General features: G+C 37.1%; 1 protein-coding gene across 1 annotated transcript in view; it reads right to left on the reverse strand.

The window, feature by feature from the left end:
* OXR1 (oxidation resistance 1) overlaps window positions 1-13,426 on the reverse strand; it is a 189,707-nt gene that overhangs the window by 83,961 nt on the left and 92,320 nt on the right. The gene's annotated exons all lie outside the window — the stretch shown is intronic.

Below are 13,426 nucleotides of genomic sequence, written 5' to 3' on the forward strand. Positions count from 1 at the left end.
GCAGATAAAATAGAATAATGTACGGTACTTTAATCATGTTGAATGCTGAAATGGTTTATGATATGGTTCAGATTGAATTTAAGATCAGTGATCTATTTAATTTGAGAGTGAGATGGATAATATCTAAATCTGACAAATAAAATAATTACAATTTGGTATTATTTATTTATTATAAGTAAATGATAAGACATCATCTTTTAGTGTTGATGTAGAAAGAATTTTTACAGTTCTTTAATTCTTATGATTTGGTCCATATCTTTGTTTGGGTTTCAAATCATAGCATATGTTAATATAATTTTGGATGTAAATGTAGTAATGACGTAAAGATGATGTTAAACTATATTCCTGAAACATGTATTAGTCACTTTATAAAAAGCTTCAACTATATTCAAAGCTTAGCAAAGCCAAATGCTCTGCAGAAGATAATCTTAAAAAAATAGAAACTAATTCTCTTGATACTCATTGATATCACTCAGGATATGTATTGGCCATTTATTTCTGAAAAGCATGAAGCAATATCTTCCCTTATGGTCCAGGTTTAATGATATTAAATTAATTATATTTTGAAAGATTGAATTGACATGACATGGATAGTATATTCTCTTTTTTTTTTTTACTTCCTATCCCATTTATTTCTTTTGTCTGTGTTTAGTTCATTATAATTATCACTAACATGCAGATATTTTTCTCATTATATAACCATTATAAATATTTTTCATATTGATATTAGATGTGTTTTTATTCCATTAGTAAAATAATAAAAATAAATATTAATTAAATAACTGCATCATAAGTAAATAAACTAAAAACCTGTTAACCACTATTAATTACTGCTGTTGCCTATCCTGACAAAATTCTTCCATAGTTAGAGAACTGTTTGTATCACCCATTACATAATCCATATAATCATGTAGGTTGTGGATTAAATCTCAGATGTTTTGGAAACCAAATGTCTCCTGTAGACTAAATTCCAAGACGTATAGTTTTTTTCTCAGACTAGCAATCTATCCAATTAAATTATTTGTTTGAACAGAAGCACTTATCAGTTTGTACTTTCCTGCAATCTGTGGATTTATAACCATAACTACTGAATGAAATTTCAGCTTCTTAGCTTACCCCGATAACTTCTAAGGATCGATGAGCCACAAATCACTATTCTATTCTTGCTCCAACTATATTTTTTAATCAGAGATAATATATCTGCCTATAGGCAATTTAAAACCAGTTTACAATTTCTAGGAGTTATCATTGTGCTTTATCTGATTACACATATGTTTCATATTACTTATAACCATGCATTTCTATGTATAAACACAAATAGGTATTGAAGTGACATAAATATAAAACAACTGTCCCAGCTTGGAAAAGTTCCTCCATCGTTACTGACAAATGAAGAATCATGGGCATTAGCTGGAAATAAAGTTGAAAATGGCCCACAATTTAACTACATGGTATGTATGCTGCAACAGATCGTAAAGTCAGCTGAACAGATTTTGACAACTCGGCAATGAATAACACTAGCAAACAGCAGAGGGCAGTGTCATATTAAATGTGACTGAGATTTGTACTTGCATAAAGGAGTGTGGCTATCTTAGCAAGCTTTGTCTGATCTGAGAAGCTAAGCAGGATTTGGTTAGGTTCGTAATTGTATGGGAGACCACCCCCTGAGGTTACTAAGGCGGTAAGATAGAAGTCAAAAGGGCAATGGCAAAACTGTATGTATCCAATGAAAATTATATGATGTCACCAAAACTCATGATTAATTTAAACAGAGACACATTACAACTGGGAAAATTATAGCTTTGATTATATGCAAGAAACAAGGCCAGTTTCCACTAGTGCCATTTGGGAGAGTTCTATGTTTTATGTGAAACTATTTTCACAATCACAGCCAGCTGCATTTTCACATTTTAAAAAATGCTACTACATCCATGAGGTTCTTTTCTAATAGAGGAACAAACTTTTCAGAGAGGTTTTTTTAAAAAAACTTTTTAAATGAAAGCTGCCCAATTATAGGCGCACGAGACAGAAATGTTACGCTGAATACAAGCTACAATGCTTACTGTCTTAGATATGTTAATGCTAGAAGAATGGAGCACTCTGACCCAAAAGGCGATTATGATTTAATGCCCCTTAATTTAATCTCTCAATCAAGATACTTAAATGCTGTGATGTGTCTATACTCGTGATGGCAAACCTATGGCACATGTGCTACAGCTGGCACGCAGAGCCCTCTCTGCGGGTACGCGAGCCGTTGCCCAGCTCAACTCCACTGCACATGTGCGCGCACCTCTCGCCGGCCAGCTGATTTTTGGGATGCGTGGGGGGCAGGGGCATGCATGGGGGCAGGGGGAGGAGGGGTGCAGTGCACCCCCCCATGGCCCACTTTTGGGCCCAGGAGGCTTCAGGGAGGCCTGCTAGGCCCAAAACTGGGGGTGGGGGGGTCATGTGTGCATGCACGGGGGTGTCTTGCGCACATGCATGAGGGGGGATGCATTGCATTATGGGTGCCGGCACGCACGCACTTTCTCGCACTAAACGAGAAAAAGTTTAGCCATCAGTGGTCTATACCTACAGATGATAGAATCGTGCAAGCCATGGTATTTTCTGTGACATTCTATGGAAGTGAGCTAGACTTTAAAGATGCAGGATAGAAAGGCTATTGATCCATTTGAATTTTGATGTTGGAGAAGATGTCCTGAGAATACCGTGAACAACCAAGAAAACAAACCAATGGGTCATTGAAGAAATCAAATCACAGTTCCCATACAAGACACAAATGACCAGACTGAAAATTATCTTACTTCAGATACATAATGCAAAGAGTCATCTCTCTGGAAAAAAGTTCTAATGTTGGAAAAGCAGAAGGAAAGATAAAAAGAAAATAATCAGCAGCAAGGTGGATGGACTCTATTACAGTGGAGATGAATGCACCATTGGAGACTTGAAGAAACAGGGATAGATCATCATGGATAAAATCTTATCTGTGTGGTTGCTAGGAGTCAATAATGACTTGATGACATGTAATCAATCAACTCAATCTTAGCAGTATTATACAGCATAAGGAATGCAAAAGAATATACGAAGAACCCCTTCCAAGAACAGAGTCATTCATTCCTTGAAGCAAAGTCAGAGCTGCTGTTCACATCCCAATTCAATTTAAATAAATTTGTAGAATCTATCACAGAGTAGACAATTACCAGATTACCTCTTAATCTAATTAAAGCCAGTGGCTGCATAATTCACTTCAACTTCAGTAAATAATACCAAGAATTATACGGCAAATTAAGAGAAGTCTTTTTTTGTTGTCCAAACCTACTACCTAGAACTCTGCAGATACATTCATTTATTTTAAACTAAGGTACTTGTGTGCAACAAGTGCAAGAATTATGAAAATGAAAAATGTAGGAGCGCTCCCCCAATTCTGCTGTTCGATATGATCTTTCTCCTTCTCTCCCTTCCTCCCTATCTCTGCCTTTTCCCCCATCCCACTCCACCCCATTCCATATATTGCTTGCTATATATTGATTTTAACCTCCCAGGGCATTCCATTACAAATCTAAGAGTAGCTGGTTTGGAACAAAGGCATTTTACCAGCCGAGCCTAGTGACACTTAGCTGAATATCAAAAGGTTTCAAGCCATCTCAGAAAGCCTCAATAAGCATAATGGGTTTTTAACAATGGTTAATTCATAAGGTATTTGTAACACTGGTCAACAAAGATTTTGTTCCTGAGTACTTTTGGGAGTATCTTGTAGTTTTTTGGCTGCTAATCATGAAAATAACCTGTAATTTAACCTATCACATACTGTTTTATAGAAATGTTCTGTTTTTACACAATGGCAAAATGTACACCCATTAGTACCTGTTGGCTGTGATACATACATGAAAGAAATGTACAAAAACATGAAACTATTGTTGAAGCACACCCAGTACACAAAGTACAATTGGAGTATTTGTGGAGATCTAAAATTAGTGGCTCTGCTGCTTGGAATGCACCAGGTACTGTTGTTACATATGCAAATGGAAAGAGAGTTGCATTATATTAAACAGAAATGGCCACTCCAAAAGAATTTTGGTCCAGGACAGAAAAATGTGGCATGTGAATCACTTGTTGACTCAACAAAGATATTTTAGCCTTCACAAAAAGAAATTCACTGATTTCTTTTTCTTCACTGATTGAAATTTTTGCTCTACTTCCATAACCAAAGCACCATCATCTCAGTTCAAATGCACTGTCTTCACTAACTGACTATATTCCCTTTATTCCTATAATCCTACAGTTAGAGATGCTTGGACTTTATTCTCACACACATAGTGTATCCTGGATCAAGAGTTTAAACCCCACATAAGAAGATGAATTCTGACTGCCTGGATAAAATTCAAAACAGTTTCATATAGGTAAACATAACGTAAACCCATCATATTATTCTCTTTTGGAATTAGCAACTTGGTGTAAAGTACAGAAAGGAGTAAGAAATAGTAAGCAAAAGAAATTAAAGACATGAAAGACGAAGAAGAAATCTACATAAATCTACTTTAGCTCAGTATCATTCACTCTGTTTATCCATACTTTTCAATCCTAAACTATACTTGTTTCCACCACATCCACATATCACTTTTTATATAATTCTGTATATTTTGCATGTCTATATCTCTATCATTGTCTCTATCTATCTATTTATCTAGCTAGCTACGGTGTCATCTATCATTCTATCTAAGCTTTGATGAAAAGTTAGTACTTACATGTTATAATTTGATCTAATAATTCATGGAGAAAAACATTTTTCAAAGAATTTCAATAGTGCATATTTTACCAAATATATTTCCTTTTTTGTACTGACACAATTGTAAAACTTCTGTGAAACTTTTGTTTTCAGTTACTTGTTCTCTATTTCACTGCATGACTAATGACAAAGTTGACTAAGAAGAAAACCTCAGAAGATATACTGTATATCCGTATAAAGTTCATTGAAAGAATTCAATTTCCCTAAGAATTACCGTATATTCATTTGGCTTTAGCTGCACTCAGGAAGTTTGTTAGATATGATTTCGTGATTAAAAGTCTTAGTTATAGTGGTTTAGAAAGAAACTAAATCATTCTGAACCCGACGCTATTCATCAGGCTGTTCATGAATGACAGGAATCATAATTCACCATTATTTAATCAGAGTTCAACCTTGGAGAGGCTGAAGTAGGGGATTCACTGCCACCTCTTCCACAAAGAGAATAATTTTTGGAAATAGTTTCTGTTGATCCTTTTAGAAAGAATATGACATTTTAATGCTGAACGTAAGCAATAACTTTCAAATGGTATGCTCATTTCTAAGAAATGACTTTGGAGTGGACAAAAGAGTGATTGATTTAGATACAGTGATCTGTCAATTTTAGCATTTCAGATCTTGGTACGAGACTCCTAGAATTCTTTAAGTAATTCTGGGCCAAGGCATACTCCCCTTAGTGAAAGATTAAGACAGCATAACTAAAGAAAATGCCTATATTAAGATGAATGGAGTTAGAACTATATGATAGAATCACAGCATGCTAGAAAAGATCCATCTATACCACTGAGTCTAACCCACTGCTTAGTGTAGGAATCTAAATTAAGATAAGATGTCTAGTCCCAAAGGTGCTCTTTCAAAAGGCAATTGGACTTGTTTTTTCTTTGAAGACATTTCACTTCTCATCTAAGAAGCTTCTTGAGTTCTGGAAATGAACTGAAGAAGCATTAGCAGAACTGAATAAGTTTTTTGGATTGGGAGCAAAATGTCTTCAAGGGGAAAAAAAGTCCAGTTGCTTTTTGAAAAAGCATCTTTGGGACAACCATGTCCTGGATGACTGAGAATCTCCATAAACATAAGCTGTCTTGCCTTCACTTCAACACATCCAGTAAAAAGGAATTCATCTGGGTAATTGATTTTGCTACCAAACTGCTCTCATTAGAAAAAGCTTCTTAGCATTCAATTTGAATCTGTATTTTTGAAACTTAAATCTATTGTTTCATGTCCTTCATTCTGGAACAAGAACGAATTGGTCTTGGCATCCTTTTAGCTATTTAAACACTGCTATCATATCTTTCCCCTTTATGGATCACTGCCTTGTTATGGCGAAGGGGCTGCGTAGCTCAATGAAGCTATGAGCTATGCCATGTAGGGCCACATAAGATGGACAGGTCATAGCAGACAGTTCTGACAAAACGTGATCCACTGGAGAAGGAAATGGCAACCCACTCCAGTATCTTTGCCATGAAAACCCCATGGACAGTACCAAAAGGCAAAAAGTTATGAAGCTGGAAGAAGCTCCAGAGAAGGGCGGCATATAAATCGAACGAATGAATGAATGAATGAATGAATGAGCCCCTCAGGTCGGAATGTGTCCAATATGCTACTGGGGAAGAGCGGAGGGCTAGTACCAGTAGTGCCAGAAAGAATGAAGCGACTGGGTCAAAGCTGAAAGGACACTCAGCTGTGGATGTATCTGGTGGTGAAAGGAAAGTCCGATACTATAAAGATCTATTCTCCATAGGAACCTGGAATGTAAGATCCATGAATCAAGGCAAGCTGGATGTGGTCAAACAAGAGATGACAAGACTGAACATCGACATCTTAGGAATCAGCGAACTAAAATGGACAGGAATGGGTGAATTTAATTCAGAAGACCATCAGGTATACTACCGTGAGCAAGAATCCCTCAGAAGAAATGGAGTAGCCTTCATAGTCAATAAAAGAATAGGAAAAGCAGTACTGGGATACAATTCCCAAAATGACAGAATGATCTCAGTTCGAATCCAAGGCAAACCATTCAATATCACAGTAGTCCAGGTCTATGCTGAAGAGGATGAAGTTGACCAGTTCTATGAAGCCCTACAACACTTTCTAGAATTAACACCAAAAAATGATGTCCTTATCATCATGGGGGATTGGAATGCTAAAGTAGAAAGCCAAAAGATAACCAGAATAATAGGCAAGTTTGGCCTTGGCCTTGGAGTACAAAATGAAGCAGGGCACAGGCTGGTAGAATTTTGTCTAGATAATATGATGGTCATAGCAAATACTCTTTTCCAACAACCCAAGAGACGACTCTACACATGGACATCACCAGACAGTCAACACAGAAATCAGATTGACTATGTGCTCTGCAGCCAAAGATAGAGAAGCTCTATACAGTCAGTAAAAACAAGATCAGGAGCTGACTGTGGCTCAGATCATGAGCTTCTCGTTGCAAAATTTAGGCTTAAATTGAAGAAAGTAGGGAAAAGCACTAGGCTACTCAGGTATGAACTAAATCATATCCCTGATGAATATACAGTAGAGGTAACAAATAGATTTAAGGAATTAGATCTGATAGACAGAGTGCCTGAAGAACTATGGACGGAGGTTCGCAACATTGTACAAGAGGTAGCAATTAAAACCATCCCAAAGAAAAAAATGCAAGAAACCAAAATGGCTGTCTGAGGAAACTTTACAAATAGCTGAGGAAAGAAGGGAAGTGAAAGGCAAGAGAAAAAGAGAAAGATACACCCAATTGAATGCAGAATTCCAGAGAATAGCTAGAAGAGATAAGAATGCCTTCTTAAATGAACAGTGCAAAGAAATAGAAGAAAACAATAGAATAGGGAGGACCAGAGATCTCGTCAAGAAAATTGGAGATATGAAGGGAACATTTCATGCAAAGATGGCCATGATAAAGGACCAAAATGGCAGGGACCTAACAGAGGCAGAAGAGATTAAGAAGAGGTGGCAAAACTACACAGAAGAACTATACAAAACCAGCTTAATGCCCCTGATAACCACGATGGGGTGGTCACTGACCTCAAGCCAGACATCCTGGAATGTGAAGTCAAATGGGCCTTAGGAAGTCTGAGCAACAACAAAGCTAGTGCAGGTAACAGTATTCTAGCTGAGCTATTCAAAATCTTAAAAGACAATGCAGTAAAAGTGCTACACTCAATTTGTCAGCAAATTTGGAAAACTCAACAGTGGCCACAGGATTGGAAAAGGTCAGTTTACATTTCAATTCCAAAGAAGGACAATGCCAAAGAATGTTCAAACTACCGCACCATTGCACTCATTTCACATGCTAGCAAAGTTATGTTCAAAATCCTACAAGCTAGGCTCCAGCAGTATGTGGACCAGGAACTACCAGAAGTACAGGCAGAATATTGAAGAGGAAGAAGAACTAGAGATCAAATTGCCATCATACACTGGATCATGGAGAAAGCTAAGGAATTCCAGAAAAACATCTACTTCTGCTTCATTGACTATGCTAAAGCCTTTGATTGTGTGGATCACAACAAATTGTGGCAAGTTCTTAAAGAGATGGTAGTACCAGATCATCTTATTTGTGACTTGCGAAACCTATAAGCGGGTCAAGAAGCAACAGTGAGAACTGGACACGGAACCACTGATTGGTTTAAAATTGAGAAAGGAATTTGGCAAGGTTATATACTGTCCCCCTGCCTATTTAACTTATATGCAGAGCACGAGCTCTGAGCACAGAGCACATGAGAAAGGCGGAATTAAGATTGCCGGGAGAAATATCAACAACCTCAGATATGCAGCTGATGCCACTCTAATGGCAGAAAATGAAGAGGAACTAAAGAGCCTCTTGATGCCGGTGAAGGAGGAAAGTGCAAAAGTTGGCTTGAAACTCAACATTAAGAAAATTAAGATAATGGCATCCGGCCCTCTCAATTCCTGGCAAATAGATGGGGAAGATATGGAGGTAGTGATAGATTTTATTTTCCTGGGCTCCAACATCACCACAGACGGGGACTGCAGCAAAAAAATTAAAAGATGCTTGCTCCTGGGGAGGAAAGCTATGGCAAATCTAGACAGTGTACTAAAAAGCACAGACATCACCCTGCCAACAAGAGTGCATATAGTCAAGCCTATGGTTTTCCCAGTTGCAATGTATGGCGGTGAAAGTTGGACCATAAGGAAGGCCGAGCGCCAAAGAATTGAGGCCTTTGAACTATTGTGCTGGAGAAGACTCCTGCGAGTCCCTTGGACTGCAAGGCGATCAAACCGGTCAGTCCTAGAGGACATCAACTTGACTGCTCTTTAGAAGGCCAGATCCTAATGCTGGGAGCAATTGAGGGCAAAAGAAGAAGAGGACAACAGAGAACGTGATGGCTGGATGGAGTCACTGAAGCAGTCGGCATGAGCTTAAATGGTCTCTGGGGGATGGTAGAGGACAGGAAGGCCTGGAGAAATGTTGTCCATGAGTTCGCGATGGGTTGGACACGTCTTCGCGACTAACAACAACAATGCATATCTTTATTCAGTCAACTTTTCTTAAGAAAACTACTTCTGTCTTTCTTTATAGATCTTAATTTCTATCCAAGATGATACCGATTTGTTCATTTTATCCGAATGCTTCTTAAAATGTGCAGCAATTGCTTCCTGTGATTTGGAAATTATATTTTTGTTCAGGCAGACTAAAATTGCACTTGACTTTTTTGCGGCTCCGTGATACTGCTGGCTGTTCCTCAGTTTGCAATCACTTCTTATTGCAAGATTTATTTTTGCTGGTACCATTACCAAAACAGCTATTCCCAACCTTTATCTGTGAATTTTTTTTTTTGTTGTTATTTAAAAATGTTTGCACTTCTTTCTACTAATTCTAACATTATTTTCAGCTCATTTTTCCACTTGTTATTTCTATCTTTTACAATATTAGCTATCCTGTTCAATTTTGTACTATCCGTCAATTTAATATCATTTCCTTCTATTTTATATCTTCACCTACATCATTAAGACAAGTATTGAACAGTGAGGATTTAGAATTGATCCCTGAAGCATCCAACTTGGTACCTCTTTACAATTTGTTATGAAACTATTAAAGAGCATTGTTTATACAGACAATTGCCATGTTATCCAGATCATATTTAACTAGCTAGCTTGCTAATCATAGGATACTTTGCCAAATATGATACACCATAGGAAGTTTGGCAAGTACATTGGTTACTTTTTTGCTTATTTATTTATTTATTATTTATTCATTTGTTTTCTGTGTTTGTATACCATCAAATTCATTAAAAAAATGCCTTCTGATGTTTGCAATATAAAAACAGAGTAAAAATATAAAAACCTGTAAGGCCCCTATCTCTTCAGGAGTCCCATAAACATTAAGACTTGTTCTACTATCTGTTAAAGAAATTACTTATGCTAACTTCGGTTAATTAACACATTTTTCAAAAATTCACTTTAGAATCTTTTCATACTAATATTTGAAAATGAATCAGAATGAATCTTTGAAAACCAGGTTAAAGAGTTAGTGAGATGGACTAGTCATATAATCAGCTAGGTTTTTTTCATACTCTGAAATGAAATTTACCTAGTCCTGGACACTTAAATGTATCTGAAGTAAAGCAAAATTCTCTCAGAATGTTTCTATTATTCTCAAGTTTCAATCCTGCATTACTGTAGTTACACATTTTCAGAATAAAAGGTTAAGCACTAAAGAACCAATAGTATTTAATGCTAACTTTGGAATCTTCCTTCCTTCCTTCCTTCCTTCCTTCCTTCCTTCCTTCCTTCCTTCCTTCCTTCCTTCCTTCCTTCCTTCCCTTCCCTTCCCTTCCCTTCCCTTCCCTTCCCTTCCCTTCCCTTCCTCTACACCTTCCTTCCTTTATAACCAGAAGACAATGAAAATATGAACATTTATATTATGTAAAGATGAATTAGGGACATGCCATGTTTATCTGAAAATGTGACCATGATATAGATCTTAGCTGACATTTTTAAAGACCTAGATTATGAACGTGTGGCTCATAAATATACAGCACCCAAATGCATAACTGCTTTCATACATATCTAATCTGCAAATGTTATGCAATTGAAAAAAGAACCCATAAGGCTCCAGCTGATACAAACAATGAGCTCAGTTTTATTACCCATTAATGCTGTGTATGTTTCTTAACCTGAATAACCAGGTTATTCAGAAACACATTCTTACTTTAAAGTAAAGTTTAAAGTAACACATTCTTACTTTAAAAAAAACCTCCCAAAAATATATGTCCTCAACCATTCAAAGCTATATAAAAAAAAAATCTGAAATGAGGCAAGGAAATAAACAGGCCATCAATGTCTTCATTGTTTTGGTTATTTAAAAAAGGAAAGAAAATCATTCAATCTGTCACCAGATTTCACAAGATTTTAATTACACACCTAAGTATATTGTATGTTCATGTTCTTTCAGCAAAATAACAAAACAGTCATACTGCAGCTTTGCAGCTTTAGAAGCGAATTATTTTGCCACAATTTTTTTTAGTATTGGGGAAAGACATTTTATCTTATGCAAATTGAATGGATTAAAAAATATAACTGGAATACCAATTAGATACATTGAATTCATGGTATGCTGCTGCTGCCTACTGTTACATGTTTCATCATGAATATATTTGGCCAATTAATAACTATACTTATTAAACAGTAGGGCCATAAATATTGAATAATTGCTGCCCTAAATGTTAGCATACATCTCTATATGCAGAGATGCACAGAAACATACACACATACACAAACGTATTATATGGTGGAAATTCAATAGCAAAGCAAAGAAAAATAAGGCACAAGCAGAAATTCCTACCATTCTTTGCACCAAATATATTGAATGTTGTCTATTCTCTGAACTGAATAAGAAGCTGGTACAATTAATAACATCAATGCAAGTGAGATTAACTCTCCCTTCTAGTAAAAGGAATTAGGATTATGGATAACCTGGGGCAATTTGAAAATTATTTAATAGGGACATTTTTTTTTCCAAATGGAACAGGGGACTCATTATTCTGAATTTCCTTGTGGAATTTCCTTGTGCCACATTGTATAAGATGATTTAGGAATTAAATCAGTGGTGAAATCCATTTTTTTTTTACTACCAGTTCTGTGGGTGTGACTTGGTGGGCATGGCAGGGGAAGGATACTGCAAAATCTCCATTCCCACCCCACTCCAGGGGGAAGGATATTGCAAAATCCCCTTTCCCACCCCACTCCAGGGGAAGTATATTGCAAAATCCCCATTCCCTCCACACTCCTGGGGGACAGATATTGGAAAATCTCCATTCCCTCCCCACTCCTGGGTGAAGGATATTGCAAAATCCCCATTCCCTCCCCACTCCTGGGGTCAGCCAGAGGTGGTATTTGCTACTCAAAATTTCACTACCGGTTCTCCAGAACCTGTCAGAACCTGCTGGATTTCAGCCCTGAATTAAATCCTACAATAAGCACAGGTGACAGTTGTGTTCCAGTGTCTGAGGGATAACTCCAACAACAGAAGATATTAGTACCTGAAGCTGAGACAGCTTTTCACTATGCTTAAATGAAGAAATATATTCAAATAACGAGAGAGAACAGTCCTTGAATTTCTTCATGGCCTTCTATCCTCGTATAACCTGCTTTAATTTGCTTAGCTTTCCAGCTCAGCAGAATTAAATTAATGTTTAGATTTTTTCATATCAAAAGTATAGTGGTTGCAACTTTTCTGAAGCATCATCTGAGGTCAGTAAAATTAATATAGGGACCACCAGACTCTGAACTGACGGTATAATAAAATTGGACTAGAAAATACCACACCCTGGTATTCCCAAAACTATTAACATGTAGCAAGAAAAGAAGCAAAAAACCCACAGTTGCTCCAAACCAATCAAGAGAATAGCTCTCACTCCCTCTGGTGATAACTGGAGTTACTGAATACATTTTCTGCTCTCTCTTTCTCTCTGTCCCTCAAAACGAACAACAATCAAAATGCTTCCTCTGGCTTCAAAAAAGTGGCCAGACCCAGTTTTGTACAGTTTAGTCCACCAGATGTTACATATTGCAAAACAGTAAGAAGCATCTGCTCACAGGTATCCTTTATGAGAGGTCATGAAGAAGAAGACCAGGTGGAGCTGGGGGGGGTGTGGAGTTAAGTGCATCATCAGCCTAGAATCATTACGTTCTCACAAATGGTCTAACTCCAACCCTCCTAAATTCTGTTGACCCTTATCTCACACAAATTTAGTGTTGAACTTAATGTGGAGCATAAAGGATCAGGACCATCCATTAAATTGCAGCACAGATTTATTCAAGCCTACACACAAAATATCTGGTCAATTAAAGTTAACATAACACGTGGTTCTGATTCTCCATATTTGACGTTTATCTAGTCCACTAAATTGTGCTGACTGTTAATGGAGTAGATAAACATCAGATGTGAAGATTCTTCACGTCCACTAATGGTCAGCACTAAATTAGCACTAGATAAGAGTTAACAGAATTTAAGAGAGGTTGGACTAAGACTGCTCATGGGAATGGAATAATTCTAGGCTGATCTCTCTCTTAACTCCCTCCCTCCAGGCTCTGCCGGTCCTTGTCCTATAAAAATAGATATACCACCAAGCTACTGCTGCTGCTTACTATCTATTAAAAATTTGTTTACTTTGTGAA

The sequence above is a fragment of the Pituophis catenifer genome, unplaced genomic scaffold (assembly GCF_029215685.1).
Source record: "Pituophis catenifer annectens isolate HBS135680 unplaced genomic scaffold, rPitCat1.0.hap2 SCAF_3, whole genome shotgun sequence".
NCBI lineage: Eukaryota > Metazoa > Chordata > Lepidosauria > Squamata > Colubridae > Pituophis > Pituophis catenifer.